At 49.9% G+C, this 14997-nt stretch overlaps 1 long non-coding RNA gene across 2 annotated transcripts in view; it reads left to right on the forward strand.

Moving 5' to 3' along the window:
* LOC140604703 (uncharacterized) overlaps nt 1-14856 on the forward strand; it is a 30956-nt gene extending 16100 nt beyond the window's left edge. For both annotated transcript variants that reach the window (XR_012007513.1, XR_012007512.1), the window contains 2 exons: nt 2994-3057; nt 14142-14856. This is a non-coding gene — a long non-coding RNA (uncharacterized lncRNA). The remainder of the gene's footprint in view (nt 1-2993; nt 3058-14141) is intronic.
* The last annotated feature ends 141 nt before the right edge of the window (nt 14857-14997 follow it).

Here is a 14997-nt window from a genome sequence, read left to right on the forward strand (position 1 = left end):
GGTTGTGATTTGCCTTTTTTGATGGTTAGTGATGTGGAGCATCATTTCATAGGTTCATTGGCCATTTATACATCTTCTTTCAAGGAATGTCTGTACAGGCTCTTCGTCCTTTCTTCCATTGGGCTACTTGTTGCCTTGTGACGAAGTTCGTAGGAGTTTTTTGTATATTAACTTATTGTCAAATACATGGTTTGCACATATTTTTCCCATTCTATTCGTTGTCTCTTCACTCTCTAGATTGTATCCTTTGGTGCATTTGAAGTTTTATAGACCCCATTTGTCTATGTTTACTTGTTTGCTGGTGCTTTGGTATCGTAGTCAGGAAATCACTGCCAGGTCCGTGGATCCTGGGTGGCTCAGTCAGTAAGCATATGACTCAATGTCAGCTCAGGTCTTGATCTCAGGGTTGTGAGTTCAGGCCCCATATTAGGCTCCACCCTGGGTATGGAGCCTGTTTACAAAAAGAAAGAAATCATTGGCAGATCTAATATTGTGAATCTTTTCCTTATGTTTCCTTTCAAGCATTTTATCTATAAAATAGATATCTATTTTGGGGTTTTTTTTTAAACATTACTCTTACATATGTTTTCTCATTTTCAGTGTATGATTCTTTCACTTCTTTCATTAGTCTTGTTCCTGAATATCTTACCTTTTTCAGTGTTGTGGTAAATGGAGTTGTGTTCTTGAGTTCCACTTCAAATTGTTCATTGTTAACATCTAGAGATGCAACTGCTTCTTGGTGTGTTGGTTTTCATTTCTGCAACCTTGTTGAATTTGTTTACTGCTTCTAATTTTTTTAATCCTTACGATTTCTACGTATAAGATTATGGTATATGCAAATATGATTCTTCTTCTTCCTTTCCAGTTTGGATGCGTTTTGTTTCTTTTACTTGCCTAATTGCTCTGGCTAAGTTTTCTAGTACTATATTTGATGGAAAGGCCAGAGTAAAGAACTTTATTTTGATCCTATTTTTAGAGGAAAAGTTTGAGTCTTTTGCTATTTTGTACATTAGTTGGAATTTTTTTTTCATATTTGGTCTTTATGATGTTTAGTTGGTTTACTTTTACTCCTAGTTTAGTAAGAGTTCTTTTCATGAAAGAGTATTAAGTCTCGTGAAGTGAAAAAAATAAACAACATACAAAGTCAGATGCTTTTACCATCTGAACCACCTAGGTGCCCCCCTTTGCACATTCTTTTTTTGTTTCTTAAATTACACTTAGGAATGAAATCATATGGTATTTGTGTTTCTCTGACTCACTTATTTCACTTAGTATTACTCTTTAGCTCCATGTACGTCATTCCAAATGACGAGATTTCATTCTTTTGTATAACTGAATAATACTCCATCGCATAGGGATCCCTGGGTGGCACAGCAGTTTAGCGCTTGCCTTTAGCCCAGGGCGCGAGCCTGGAGACCCGGGATCGAGTCCCACATCGGGCTCCTGGTGCATGGAGCCTGCTTCTCCCTCTGCCTGTGTCTCTGCCTCTCTCGCTCTCTCTGTGTGACTATCATAAATAAATAAAAATTAAAAAAAATATATTTAAAAAAAAATACTCCATCGCATATGTACCACGTCTTCTTTATCCATTCATCTATTCTTTCTAGAGTTCCTTGAGAGATTTATATATATATATATATTTTTTTTTTTTTTTTCTGTATGTGTTTATAGCATTAAGCTCTCCTAGAAATCTTTTGCTGCAGCCTAAATGTTTTGGTATATTGGGTTTCCTTGTTTCATTTGTTTCAAGATACTATGTATTTATGTAAGAAAGAGAACCCAGGAGTGGGTGGGGGCAGGGGGAAAGGAGAGGGAGAATCTTAAGCAGGCTCCACACTCACTGCAGAACCCAGCACAGGGCTCGTTCTCAAGATCCTGAGATCATGATCTGAGCCAAATCAGGAGTCGAAGGCTTAACCAACTGAGCCACCCAGATGGCCTCAAGATGCTTTTTAATTTCCCCCTTAAGTTATTCTATGAAAAAGTTTTTCTTCTTTGACCTGTTGGTTGTTAAGAGAACGTTGTTTCATAATTGGCTCTTTATACATCTGAGACTTCACTAATGTGGTGGTCACTGGCCAGGCACATGTGACAATTTACATTAAAATTAATTAAAATTATACAAAATTTTATATAATTGAGAAAATTCACTTTCTCAATCACACTCGCCATATATATCAGATGTGTAATAACCACATACCATATTGGGCAGCACTAGTAGACAGTATTTCCTTTTTACGGTACGATCCATTGGTAGTCTTGATATAGATAGAATAATAGTTGTCAACCAGGTGCAATTTTGTCCCCCATGGGACGTATGGCAATATCTGGAAACATGTTTGATTTCACAGGTAGGGGATCCGTGTTTTACTGGCACCTAGTGGGTGGAGTTCCGGAAAGCTGTTAAAATCCCGTAATTCACAGGACAGCCCCCCAACAAAGGCTCATCCGGCCCACATGCCAGTAGTTTTGACGGTGAAAACCTTTGACCTATAATATGTATCAGCAGGACGTGGAGGGCTCGTTGTTTTTTCCCTCTGATTGGCCAGTTGACTAGACCCCCTCTGCTGTGTGTATTCAATCCATCCTCTGCTTACTGCTAGTGAACTTTAGGCTAAAAATGTGTTTTGGTATTCTTGGTTTTTTTTTTTTTTTTTTTTCACTTAAATGGTGGAGAAGGTCCTATTCCTTGCTAATTAGCATGCAATTTTTTTTAAAGTGAAATTGATAGTTAAGGTCCTTTACAATGAAAGAATACATATTTAATTTTATTTTTTAAAGATTTTCTTTATTTATTCATGAGAGAGACACAGAGGGAGAGAGAGGCACAGACACAGGCAGAGGGAGAAGCAGGCTCCACGCAGAAGCCTGACGTGGGACTCGATCCTGGGTCTCCAGGATCACACCCTGGGCTGAAGGCAGTCACCAAACCACTGAGCCACCCGGGCGGCCCAGCATACAATTTTAAAAAATCGACTTTTGCTGTCTTACAGGTTCTTTGACTCTGCACATATAGACAAATCTCTGTTTCTGGCTCATCATGGCTTCCACTTCAAGGTAAGTGCCTTTGATGAAAGCCTTTATGAAGGGCCACACCCAGGACATTTTTAGCTCTTGGTCCTGCTGGCCTCACTAAGCATATGGTGTCTAGGAAAGAAAAAGGAGGAAGAGAGAGCACAAAAGGGAGACTGAGGAAAGATGAGGCAAGCAGGGTAGTGCATGTGGTATAGGTGAGGCTTTGTAGCTCCAGGGTCTGCACTGTGTCTGAAAATGTGATTTATTTCTCTCATCTTATTTTTTTTTTTAAGATTTATATTATATATAAATCAGAGAAAGGGAGAGAGAGCACAAGTGGGAGTTAGAGAGAGAGGGAGAACACGCTCCAGATTGAGCACGGAGCCCGATGTGGGACTCGACCTCATGACCCTGAGATCAGGATCCAAGCTGAAACCAACAGTTGGTCACATAACTGACTGTGCCATCCAGGCGCCCCCTCCTCATCTTTTAATGCACAAGGTGCTTGCTACTGGACTACCATGCTCCCTGCAAGCTTTACCATTCCATGAGTCTTCTTTCCTTATTTTTTTCAAGTTTTTACTTAAATTCTAGTTAGTTAACATATACTGTAATATTGGTTCAAGACTAGTGTTTAGTGATTCATCACTTACCTATAACACCCAGTGCTCATCACAACAAGTGCCCTCCTCACTGCCAATCACCACGCCAATCCCATGCCCTCCTTCCCTCCAGCAAGCCTGTTGTTCTCTGTACTAAAGAATCTCTTATAGTATACCTCCCACTCTTTTCCTTCCTTCCCCTATATCCGTTTGTTGTTGTTGTTGTTGTTGTTGTTGTTTTGTTGTTGTTGTTGTTTTAATTCCACGTATGAGTGAAATCATCTGGTATTTTCTCTGAATGACTGACTTTGCTTAACATATAGAATACACTCTAGGTCCTTTCTTTGGTGTTAGTAGTGATCTCTCCTTTCTCATCATGATTTTATTAGTTTGAGTGTTTTCTGTCTTCTTTTAAATAAGGCTGGCTAATGGTTTATCTACCTTCTTAATTGTTTCAAAGAACCAACTCCTGGTTTTGTTGATCTTTTCCACAGTTCTTCTGGTCTCTATTTCATTGAGTTCTGCTCGAGTCTTTTTTAACCCTCTTCTTCTGCTGGGTGTTGGATCTATTTGCTGTCTTTCACCAGCTCCCTTAGGTGGAAGGTTAGCTTTTCTATTTGAGTTTTTTCCAGTTTTTGGATGGATGCTTGTATTGCGATGTATTTCCCCCTCAGGACTGCTTTTGCTGTATCCCAAAGATTTTGAATGGTGGTGTCTTCATTCTCATTAGTTTCCATGAATCTTTTTAATTCTTCTCTAATTTCGTGGTTACCCTTTCACCTTGTAGCAGGATGGTCCTTAACCTCCACGTATTTGAAATCCTTCCAAACTTCTTCTTGTGATTTAGTTCTAGTTTCAAAGCATTATGGTCTGAAAATACACAGGGTCGATCCCAATCTTTTGGTATCAATTAAGACCTGATGTGTGACCCAGTTTGTGGTCTCTTCTGGAGAAAGCCCCACGTGCACTTGAGAAGAATGTGTATTCAGTTGCGTTTGCATGTAAAGTTCTATAAATATCTGTGAAATCCATCTGGTCCAGTGTATCATTTAAAGCTCCTGTTTCTTTGGAGATGTTGTGCTTAAAAGACCTGTGGATTGCAGAAAGCGCTCCATTGAAGTCACCAAGTATAAGTGTATTATTATCTAAGTATGTCTTAACTTTGGTTATTAATCGATTGATATACTTGGCGGCTCACGCATCCGGGCCATAAATATTCGTGATTGTTAGGTCCTCTTGTTGGATAGATCCTTTAAGTATGATATAGTGTCCCTCTTCACCTCTCACTACAGTCTTTGGGACAAACTTTAATTTATCTGATATAAGGATGGCTACCCCTGCATTTATTGAGGACTATTTGAATGGTACACAGTTCTCCAACCTTTTATTTTCAGGCTGTAGGTGTCCTGATGTCTAAAATGAGTCTCTTGGAGACAGCAAATGGATGGGTCTTGCCTTTTTTTATCCAGTCTGAAACCCTGCGTCCTTTTGATGGGGTCATTAAGCCCATTCACGTTCAGAGTTACTATTGACAGATATGGATTTAGTGTCATCATGATACCTATTCAGTCCCTGTTTTTGTGGATTGTTTCCTTGGACTTCCCCTTTCTTTTACAGGGTCCCCCCTTAATATTTCTGGCAGAGCCGGCTTGGTGGTCACATATCCTGTCAGTTTCTGCCTCTCTTGGAAGCTCTTTATCTCTCCTTCTATTCTGAATGAGAGCCTTGCTGGATAAAGTATTCTTGGCTGCAGGTTCCTCTCATTTAGGACCCTGACTGTATCCTGCCGGCCCTTTCTCACCTCCCAGGTCTCTGTGGAGAGGTCTGCTGTTGTCCTAAAGCTTCTCCCCATAAAAGTTAGTGATTTCTTGTCTCTTGCTGCATTAAGGATCTTCTCTTTATCTTTGGAATTTGCAAGTTCCAGTATTAAATGTTAAATGTTGAGCGGTTTTTATGGATTTAAGGGGGGTGGGGGTGATCTCTCTAGCTCCTGGATCTAAATGCCTGTTTCCCTTCCCAAGTTAGGAAAGTTTTCAGCTATGATTTGTTCAAATACATAATCTGGACCTCTGTCCCTTTTGGCGCCCTCGGGAACCCCAATTAAACGTAGATTTTTCCTTCTGAGGCTGTCATTTATTTCCCTTAACCTATCCTCATGGTCTCTTAATTGTCTTTCTTTTCTTCCCTCAGTTTCCGCCCTTGCCATCAACTTGTCTTCTGTGTCACTCACTCGTTCTTCTCCCTCGTTAACCCTGGTCGTTAGGACCTCCAGTTTGGATTGCATCTCATTTAACTGATTTTTAATTTCGGCCTGATTAGATCTAAATCCTACAGTCATGAAGTCTCTTGAGTCCTTTATGCTTTTTTCTAGAGCCACCAGTAGCTTTATAACTGTGCTTCTGAATTGGCTTTCTGACATTGAATTGTAATCCAAATGTTGTAACTCTGTGGGAGAGAGGACTGTTTCTGATTTCTTTCTTTGGAGGTGAGTTTTTCCTTCTAGCCATTTTACTCAGTGCGGAGTGGCCAAAAACAAGTTGTACTGGAATAACGAGAAAGAGAGAGAGAGAGAAAAAAAGAAAAGAAGAAATAAAAAAGAATTAAAAAGGGGGTGGGGGTGGGGAAACAACAGAAACAAACAGAAAAGAAAAAAACAAGGGGGAGTATCCTCTGATCCTATATACTGTAAATCCCTCGGCTTCCCCTGGAACTTTCCAGTGCTGCTTGGTCAATACCTTGCTTTTCCCCTGACCTTCTAGCTGGTCTTCTGAGGGAGGGGCCTGCTGTGCTGATTGTCGGGTGTGTGCACCTGGGGAGCTGCCCAGGCCCCTGCCAGGTGTATGGCTCAGTGGGAGTTGTTTATCTGTGAGACCCCTGCTCAGTCCCAGGTACAGGGTGACACCAGGAGGGACAACAACAGTGGGGGCGGCCAGCTGTGCAGCTCTGGAGTCAGCTCCCGCAGTGACTACTGCAGCTCCCAGTGTGCAGGGGCCTGGATGCTCCAGGGGCGGGCCCGCCGATCTGTACAGCTCGGGCCGCCCGGGGGCAGGAGCCACCTGGCTGTCCTGTGTCCTCCCGGCCTCTGCCTGACCTGGGGGAGCACCCGATCCTGGGCTGTGTCCCCCGGCGCCCTGGGCTCTGGGACCTGTGACACTGTGAATGGACCTAAAGTGTAGGTCCACGATGTATAATTTAAAAGCATCAGAGTGAATTTTGTTTGAAGTTAACTTATACTTTATTACAATAAAACTCATAAGCCATTTTACAGGTTAAAGAAAAACTCAAAATATAGAAACAGTGAAATGACACGGGAAGGGCAAGCCTCCGTTGGGCTGCAGGCATGACGAGCCCCGCGGTGGGAGCTGGGGCGGGCTCCCGAGGTGGTCAGGGGGCTGCGCAGAGGTTGAAGCCAGTTGTCCCGGAGGCAATTGGCGGCTCTGGCACTCTGGGGACCCCGATTGCAGGTGCCAGGGCCTGCTCCTCCTCCGGGGTGGCCGCAGGTGCACGTGGCTCGTCCAGGGCGCAGCCGTGATCTAGAGCAGTGACCACTATCTGCAGGGGCTTCGCCTCCCCAGCTGGCACCTCAGCTGGGGCCAAGCCCTCAGCCCCAGCAGCCAGGGCGGCCTCGAGCACTTCAGGCCCATCCGAGGCAGCAGGCCCCACAGTTGGGGCTGGGGCGGGCTCCGGAAGTGCTTCAGGGTCTTTTGCTCGGGCCGAAGCTGTAGCTCCAAGAAGACAAAGTATCACCACCAGGACGGACTTTCCACGTCCCTCCCAAATCAAGGACACTCTTCCAACCGCTCAAAGAGCCCTGGGAGGTGTCCCCAGCCTGCAGCTCGTGGGGATGGGGTGTGAGCCGAACCCCTGCTCCCGGCCCAGCTGCACGGACGCTGGATCCGTGGGGCCCACCCTGTCCCCAGCTCGGCCACCCCCAGGCCTCCTCACCCCCAGCCTCTGGCTCCGCTGCATGGAGGCGTCTGAGTTGTTGCAGGTAACGCCGGGCACGGAGCTCCACGTCTGTGCCTGGCATGCGCTGCCTTATGAATTCCAGAATCTTCTTCAGGGAGGCAGATTGGGGGAGCCGACAAAAGTCCTCCTGATAATAGTCCATCCATATCTCCAGGATGCAGCAGATGGCCCTGGGGAGGGACAGGTGGGCACAGGGGTCAGAAGACAGGGCTCCCTCACACCGAGGTGTCCCGGGGAAGCCCTGCAGGACCCGGGGCCTCGGCCTCCCGTGCGGGGCTGTCAGAGGCCAGTCCTGCTCCTCGTCCACCTGCCACCTGGCGGTCCTGCCTGCCACAGGCCTGCTCCCCGAGGAGGGGCTGGCACGAAGCCTCTGTGCGGGGGAGCCCACGCCCAGCGGTGTGACCATCACGGTCTTTGCTGGGAAGCGGGGCTCCCTCCTCAGCCTGGCTCCCTGCCCACTTGCCCCTTGAATCCACCGGCAGGCGTCCGGGGACGGGGGGCGTCTGGCCCGTCATCGCCCTCACTGCACACACTGTCGCTCTGGGAAGGTCCAAGCCAGGAGGGCTCGGGCTCTGTGTCCTGCCAGGCCTTGCCAGGAGCCACCCGGGACCTCCACTTTCCCTCCCTGTGGCTCTGCGCTGCCTCCCTCATGAGGGGCCCCGGGGGGTGTCCTTCCACTGACTCTAATCTGCCGTCTCCCACGGGGCCAGGGCCACCGGGTCTGTGAGCCCTCAATGGCCCTCGTGGCAACCTGCTGTGCACTGGGTCCAGGTGCCACCAGATTGGGGAGTGCGATGCTCCCCACCCCCTCTGCTCTGGGTCCCAGGTGTGGGGCAGACAGAGGGCTGGGAGGGGCGGGCATGGAGAAAGTCTCCCTTAGGGGTCCCAGTGCTCTCCCACCAAGCCCACACCCTATTCACGGCTCTCCTTTCCTCTTTTCCTGAAGGGTCCTTAGACCTTTACCCCGTCACGGGAATTGCAGATGTGTGGGGTGAGGGTCCAGCACCCCGGCCCACAGCCCCCTCGCTGCCCTCCTGGAGAGGGAAGGCCCTCGGGCAGGGGCCGGAGTCACTCACAGTTTCCAGCGCTGCAGGACCGCGTCGTCGCCACCACACGCAGCTGCGATGCACCCATATCTAGGGGAGGGCGGGGGCATCCCACGAATCATCCTGTGGCCGCGACCTCTCACCGTGGGGGCTGTCACCTCTGACCCCCGACTAGGCCGGAGCCCCGGGGGCCGTCAGCTCTGTGCGGGGGGCCACGGGCAGCCCCCGGAGAAGCGCCCGCACCTGCCGGGGCCTCCTGAATGCTGGAGCATGAAAGGCTCCGGCCAGGCCCACGGCCGATATCTGAGTGGGCCTGGGCGCCCGGGGACCCCGGGGTCCCCCTGTGTGGTTGCCCCAGGACACAGCCCCCCGATGGACTCTCCAACCTCCCTTTCAATGGGAAAAGAGGCCAGCTCAGGACCCTGGTGACGGTGGGGAGGAGGAACAGGCCCCGTCACGGGGGAGGAGGACGGCTGCGGAGCACAGGCACAGCCCCTCTGGCCGACCCGCCACAGGCCAGGCCCCGGGGCTGCCCTCCGGGACCCCACTGTGCCCTGGGTGACTCTGCTCCAGGTGGGGGAGCGGCCCGAGGCCGGGCAGCTCAGAACCATTCCCAGCCTCCCCACCAGCAGGTGGCCCACCCCTGGGCTGCGGAGGCGCAGGTGCTCACTTCGTAAACAGCAGATCCAGCACCTCGTCGGTGGTGGCAAATCCATGACAGTTGTCTAAAAAGATGAAAACGGAGATGACATCCCTGCGCAGCAAGGCGGGCAGCAGTTGTTGGAATTCCTGCTCCAGCAGCTCCGTCCGGCTGGGCTTCGTCGGGCAGATGGGAGGCGCCTTCCCGGCCGAGGCCCTTGCACCCTGAGTTGGGACAGAGGGGACGTGCATGGAGCCGCCGGGAGGCCTGGGGTGGGAGCGCAGCCCGCAGCCCGAGCTCTCGGGGGCCGTGGGGGGCAGGAGTGCCCACGGCAGGAACCCGGGCCTTGATGCCTTTGGCTCAGTCACTTAGCATCTGACTCTGGGCTGTGGCTCGGGTCGTGGCCTCAGCACCCTGGGATCCCGCCCTGGCAGGCCCTGCGCTTGGGGCCCAGTCTGCTTCAGGAGCCTGGGTCTCCCTCTCCCCTCCCTGCTCTCTGCCTGTCTCTTACACAAACAAGACAAACTATCCGATAAAGAAACAATCTTAGAGGATAAATGTTCAAAACAGTTTGGATCAGTACAAGGACCTCAAGAGACACAGAGAGACAGAGACCGAGAGAGACAGACACACAGACAGAGGGAGAAGCAGCCCTGGTGCAGAGAGCCCGAGGCGGGACTCGATCCCGGGCCTGCGGGGTCAGGGCCTGGGCGGAAGGCAGGCGCTAAACCCCTGGGCGACCAGGCCGCCCCTGAAGGCTCTGACTGATATTCCTACACCTCTGTGCACAGGGACTCTGCATCTGGCCCAGGCAGGGGCAGGGCCCTGGGGCAAGTGTGGGGAGCAGGGGAATGCAGACTCATGTGGGAGCAGGAGTGTAGGGGGGAGCCCAGGGGAGTAGCAGGCTGGCTTCTGGGACCCGGGGCCCTTCGTGCCGCATCGGGGACCCGGGTGTCGGGGGTGCCCCGGCCCCTGCACTCATTTGAGCCCGCGCTGGCCTCTGTTAGCTGCGCAGGGCACTTCCCAGTTCCTCGAGGCGGTGGGGCAGAGCACCCCTTCCTCCCGCTCGCGCCCCCTGTCCCGGGTGGAGCTCTGTGGAGACAGTGCCCGGCAGCCAGGCAGGAGGCCTCAGCGCCCGGTCCGGCCGCCTCGGCTGGGCCGCACCCCCAGCGGCCCCCATCCAGACACACCACAGCGCAGGCGGCACCCCCCTCCCCCAAGGAGAGCAAAGGGATCGGCTGCAGGGCCTCGGGGGGACTCTTACTCGGAGGGTAAGAGGACCTCAGGAGCCCTGTTTGCACCCTGCCCACCTTGACCTCAGGGTGACCCTGAAGGGATCACCGGGGAACCTGCCGCCCTGCAATGTCCCCCAGCCTGGATGCACCTGCCCACACATCCCTGTTTCCCGGAAGCTGAAGAGGAGGGGATGGGGCCACCCAGGATGGCTGGCACAGGGGGCCTGGCCTGGCCTGCTCTGGGTTACCTGACGGCGCCTCCTGATAAACGCCCTGAGGCGTTGGTTTTTATGCTGGAGCCAAAGCCTACAGCATTGGAACAAGCGGCACCCCTGGGGTTCCTGGGAGCCAGAGCCCCCAGAGGTGGGCCGGCAGCAGGAGAACATCTTCCAGGAGCGGATGTCTCCAGCCAAGTGAGCCTGAGGTGGGGCTGCACTAGATGCGGTTGCCTGGTCACGGGGGTTCCAAGTTCTGTTGGGCTCTGTGTCACGGGAGTGACCTCACTTCCTGGGACCCCCTCCCTGACCCACTCCTGGAGGAAGCTGCAGGGGCGGCGCTCGGGGCTGCCGACGGCTCCCCCGTCCCTGCAGGCGATGGCCTGTGCACACAGTGACACACCCGCACCCCTGTCCACAGGCCCCAGGGAAGGACTGTGTGCAGCCAGGGCCCCAGCCTGGACACACGCCTGCGTTCAGACACAACTTTCCATTCTTCCCCGGTTTTGACCCCAGAGAAGCCGTTGTGCCCGTCGGGGATGGTCTGCATCTTGCCCGTGGGACAGGGATTATCCTAGCGGGTGCTTCCTCCAGACGTCCCCAGGCCACTGTGGCATCATATCTATGACATTGGAGGCGGGTGTCACATGCGGGAAATACCTCCAACCACATGTTCTTCCTTGGTGTGTACATGCGCCCAGGCCCACGAGGTCCATGTGCACACACGTGGGCACCAGTTCTCTCATACTGGAGGCCCAGAAGATGACAGTCCCACCGGGGGAGGCATGGGCAATAGCTCCCCACGATCCTAGGCTCCTGAATCCAAGGCAAACCCTACAGAAGGTGTCAGAGTCTCGGCCTAGAAGGTGTGAGGCCGTCCTTATCCTGAACCCCTGCCTGTCGTGTGTTATGGGCCCTTCCCTCCTTCCCACTGGGTGAGCTGTGGACAGCGGTGCACCCAGTGGGTCGCCCTGACCTGGGCTCTAGGGAACCTGCTGTCAGCCACAGAACTGAAAGTAGACAGGAGGCACTGACTCTCCGGCTTGACCCCCAACTGAACTGAAAGCACGTTGTGTGTCCACGTACACTGACAGAGAAACAGAGACACGGATATAAATGTAGACACAGATGCAGAACTAGGAAGTTAGCAGAGGAGAAGCAACATCACTGAAGATCATTAAATAAAAAAAGAAAGACAGCTGAGTCTCGAATGGAGAAAAATGGAGTAATTAAAATAGAATCATGAAAAAATAATTCATCAAACCGAAAAGCAGAGAGAGGGATAAAGAAGAAGGAGCACTTTGGTGACACAAAGAAACGGCAAGCCTCGAATGTAAGGGTGATCGTGCCTCACGGACTCCATGGAACCTAAGTTGGGCAACAAGCAGCACCTTCCAGCAAAGGCCTAAGCGAATTATTTTCTGTTGTTGTTTTTTATTTAAAGATTTTTATCTCTTTATTCATGAGAGTGACAGAGAGTGAGAGAGGCAGAGACATAGGCCGAGGGAGAAGCAGGCTCCATGCAGGAAGCCTGATGGGGGACTCGATCCCGGATCCCAGGATCAGGCCCTGGGCCGAAGGTGGATGCTCAGCTCAGCCCCTGAGTCACCTGGGGGTCTAGACTAAGCTAATGAAAATGTACAAGGGATTGTGTCATACTGTGTTTGTAAGGGGGTAAAATTTCTCTTTACTAAGAAAGCGAGGGCAGCCCGGGTGGCTCAGCGGTTTAGCACCGCCTTCGGTCCAGGGCCTGATCCTGGGGACCCGAGATCAAGTCCCCCCTCGGGCTCCCTGCATGGAGCCTGCTTCTCCCTCTGCCTGTGTCTCTGCCTCTCTCTCTCTCTCTCTCACTGTGTGCCTATCATAAATAAAAAATAAAAAAAAATTAAAAAAAAAAAAAAGAGTCATGGCTCGAGTAAAAGGGTTTTGGTATCACACCACTGATCACACAGTTTTGTGCCAGTCTTAGCATATCAATATGCTAATATCAATATACCACTCTTGTGTTTGGACCCGCTATTGTGCTTCTTATTATGATTTCAAGATGCCCTTCAAGAACAATGGGAAACTTTGAAAAAATAGAGATTTATTATTTATAAGACCTGGAAATCACACAGCACACCTGGAACCACATAGCGAGGTCACACAGGGCAGGGGGAAGGAGGATGGCGAGCATACAAGTATGCACAGGCAGGTTTTCTGCTTTTATCAGAGCCAAGTGTGGGGGGCTAGGGTTTTATAGGCTCACTCTTTATTAGAAAATTTAAAATATAAGAGTGTGGAATTTAAAGCTCAGGAAGAGAAAAGGCAAGTGGCCCAAATGGTCACTTATTGAAATCAACCAAGTTCACAAAGGAGCCTAGGGGGCAGTGGGGCTGGCTCTTTGTCTAGTCTTGTGGTTGGCAATGTGTTTATTTGAAATAACTATCTTTTGTCAGTTACTCGTATTACCAAAAAAAAAAAAAAAAAAAAGCCAAAGCTCATGGCTTATATCGCATTGCCAAGTGCTGCAGAGTAACCATCCTGGAGTACCACTCTGTTCATCTGACCCCCCTGCAAAGTACCCTCACAATTGCTTCCTGATTATGCAAATTTTTCAGGTACAAAATGACCCAACTTTGCCTTCTCAATCCTGGATCCCACCACTGTAATCTACATGCCCTGTCTCCAACCAACTGGGCTATTCACTTCTCTTTTCACAACGCAGCACTCACCTAGCTCCTTGCCTTTGTCCATACTGGTGCCAACATGTTATCATCAAGCACATGGTGTTTTTGCAGAGATGGTTGGTAAATAAATAAGGAATGGGCCTCCAGTGGCCTCCATGATAATATATTATTCCTCACCCCTCTGATTTTCCTCCTCCTGTTTTTCTACCACAACCCCTCCTATCTAGTCACACTCCTAAATGTTCCACTCTCTTCATTAACCCACAGCTGAACTTCAGGCTTTACAATCCTAACATGTTAACAGACATTTATGCGGGGTCTACTCTGAAGCAGGTACTGCACAAGGTATATAGGTGAAACAAAGACGAATAAGCTACTTATGTTCCTGCCCTGAAAAAGCACACAATTAACTACAGAATGAGAAATGCAGGATGCTTGGGGAGTGCAGGAGGGAATTTAAAGACAGCTTTTTGGAGTTTTAACCTGAAAAATAAAACTATCAGTTATTTTACTAGCAAAAAAATGGTTTTTTTTCAGGAATAACAGTATTCCAATTCTGGACATGCAACAAACAAAGAGGAACATTATTTTGTGCAGAAGAAGAATGAAGCTGGGAGGGTTTTTTCCAAACAAAAGTCCATTGGGGGGGAAAAAATAGCAGAAGTCCAGGTCATGATGGTTTCCAAAGGGCTGAGTTGCAGGGGTAGTGGAGATGTTGTCAGAGATACGAAATACATCTTTCCCTTGCAGGAGACTGTGATTGATGATTCTTTCCTGCTGCTGATTCTTCTGTTGGGCTCTTCATTGATAATTCTTTCTGTAATTAACCATAATTGATGTTGAGTGGTAAGGCTTCACCTCCTAACTTTCTCTTTTCTCCTCCTTTCCCTATTTTAGTGAGGTTCCACTAATTAATATTGTCTTAAACATTGGAAACCCTGGGGCCAAGTGAAGAGCATGGGAAAGAAGAAAGGGCAGGATTCCAGGGAGCAGAAGCAAACAGAGAGCATTCAGACATTTCCAACCATTTGGTGGGACTACGGTAGCAAAGGTTAGGTGGTGGGAAAAGAGGCCAGACTGTCAATAGTTTACTAAGCGATGCCGGGAGTTTCTCTCCTGAAAGTAATAGGTTGCCTTTAATAGATTTTTAGATTGGGGAATAATCAGCGAGTTCTCTAGAATGATCATTCAGGCAGCATTATCAGAGGTGGTTTGGAAGTGGGAGAAAAGGCAATCAGGGAAGTGAACTATCAAACTGTTGTAAGAGAGGCACCTGGGTGGCTGAGTTGGTGAAGGGTCAGCCTTCGGCTCAGGTCATGATCACAGAGTCCCAGAAGAGAGTCCCTGGTGGAGCCCCGGGATGGAGCCCCAGGAGGGAGCCCTACACGGAGCTCCGCCCCTCCCCCTGCTGTCGTTCTCTCTCTCTCCCTCCCTCTCAAATAAAAATAAAATGTTTTTTGAAACATTTTCTTTCTTTTTTTTTTTTTTTAAGAAACTGTCGGAAGATCCCGGAGCAGGCCGGAGACACGGTCGCGGGGGCTGGAGCGCCCCCCGAGGCCCCTGCTAGGCGGACAGACCTCTCGGGTCGTGAGTGTGCGCCTCGGCC

The sequence above is a fragment of the Canis lupus genome, chromosome 15, assembly GCF_048164855.1.
Source record: "Canis lupus baileyi chromosome 15, mCanLup2.hap1, whole genome shotgun sequence".
NCBI lineage: Eukaryota > Metazoa > Chordata > Mammalia > Carnivora > Canidae > Canis > Canis lupus.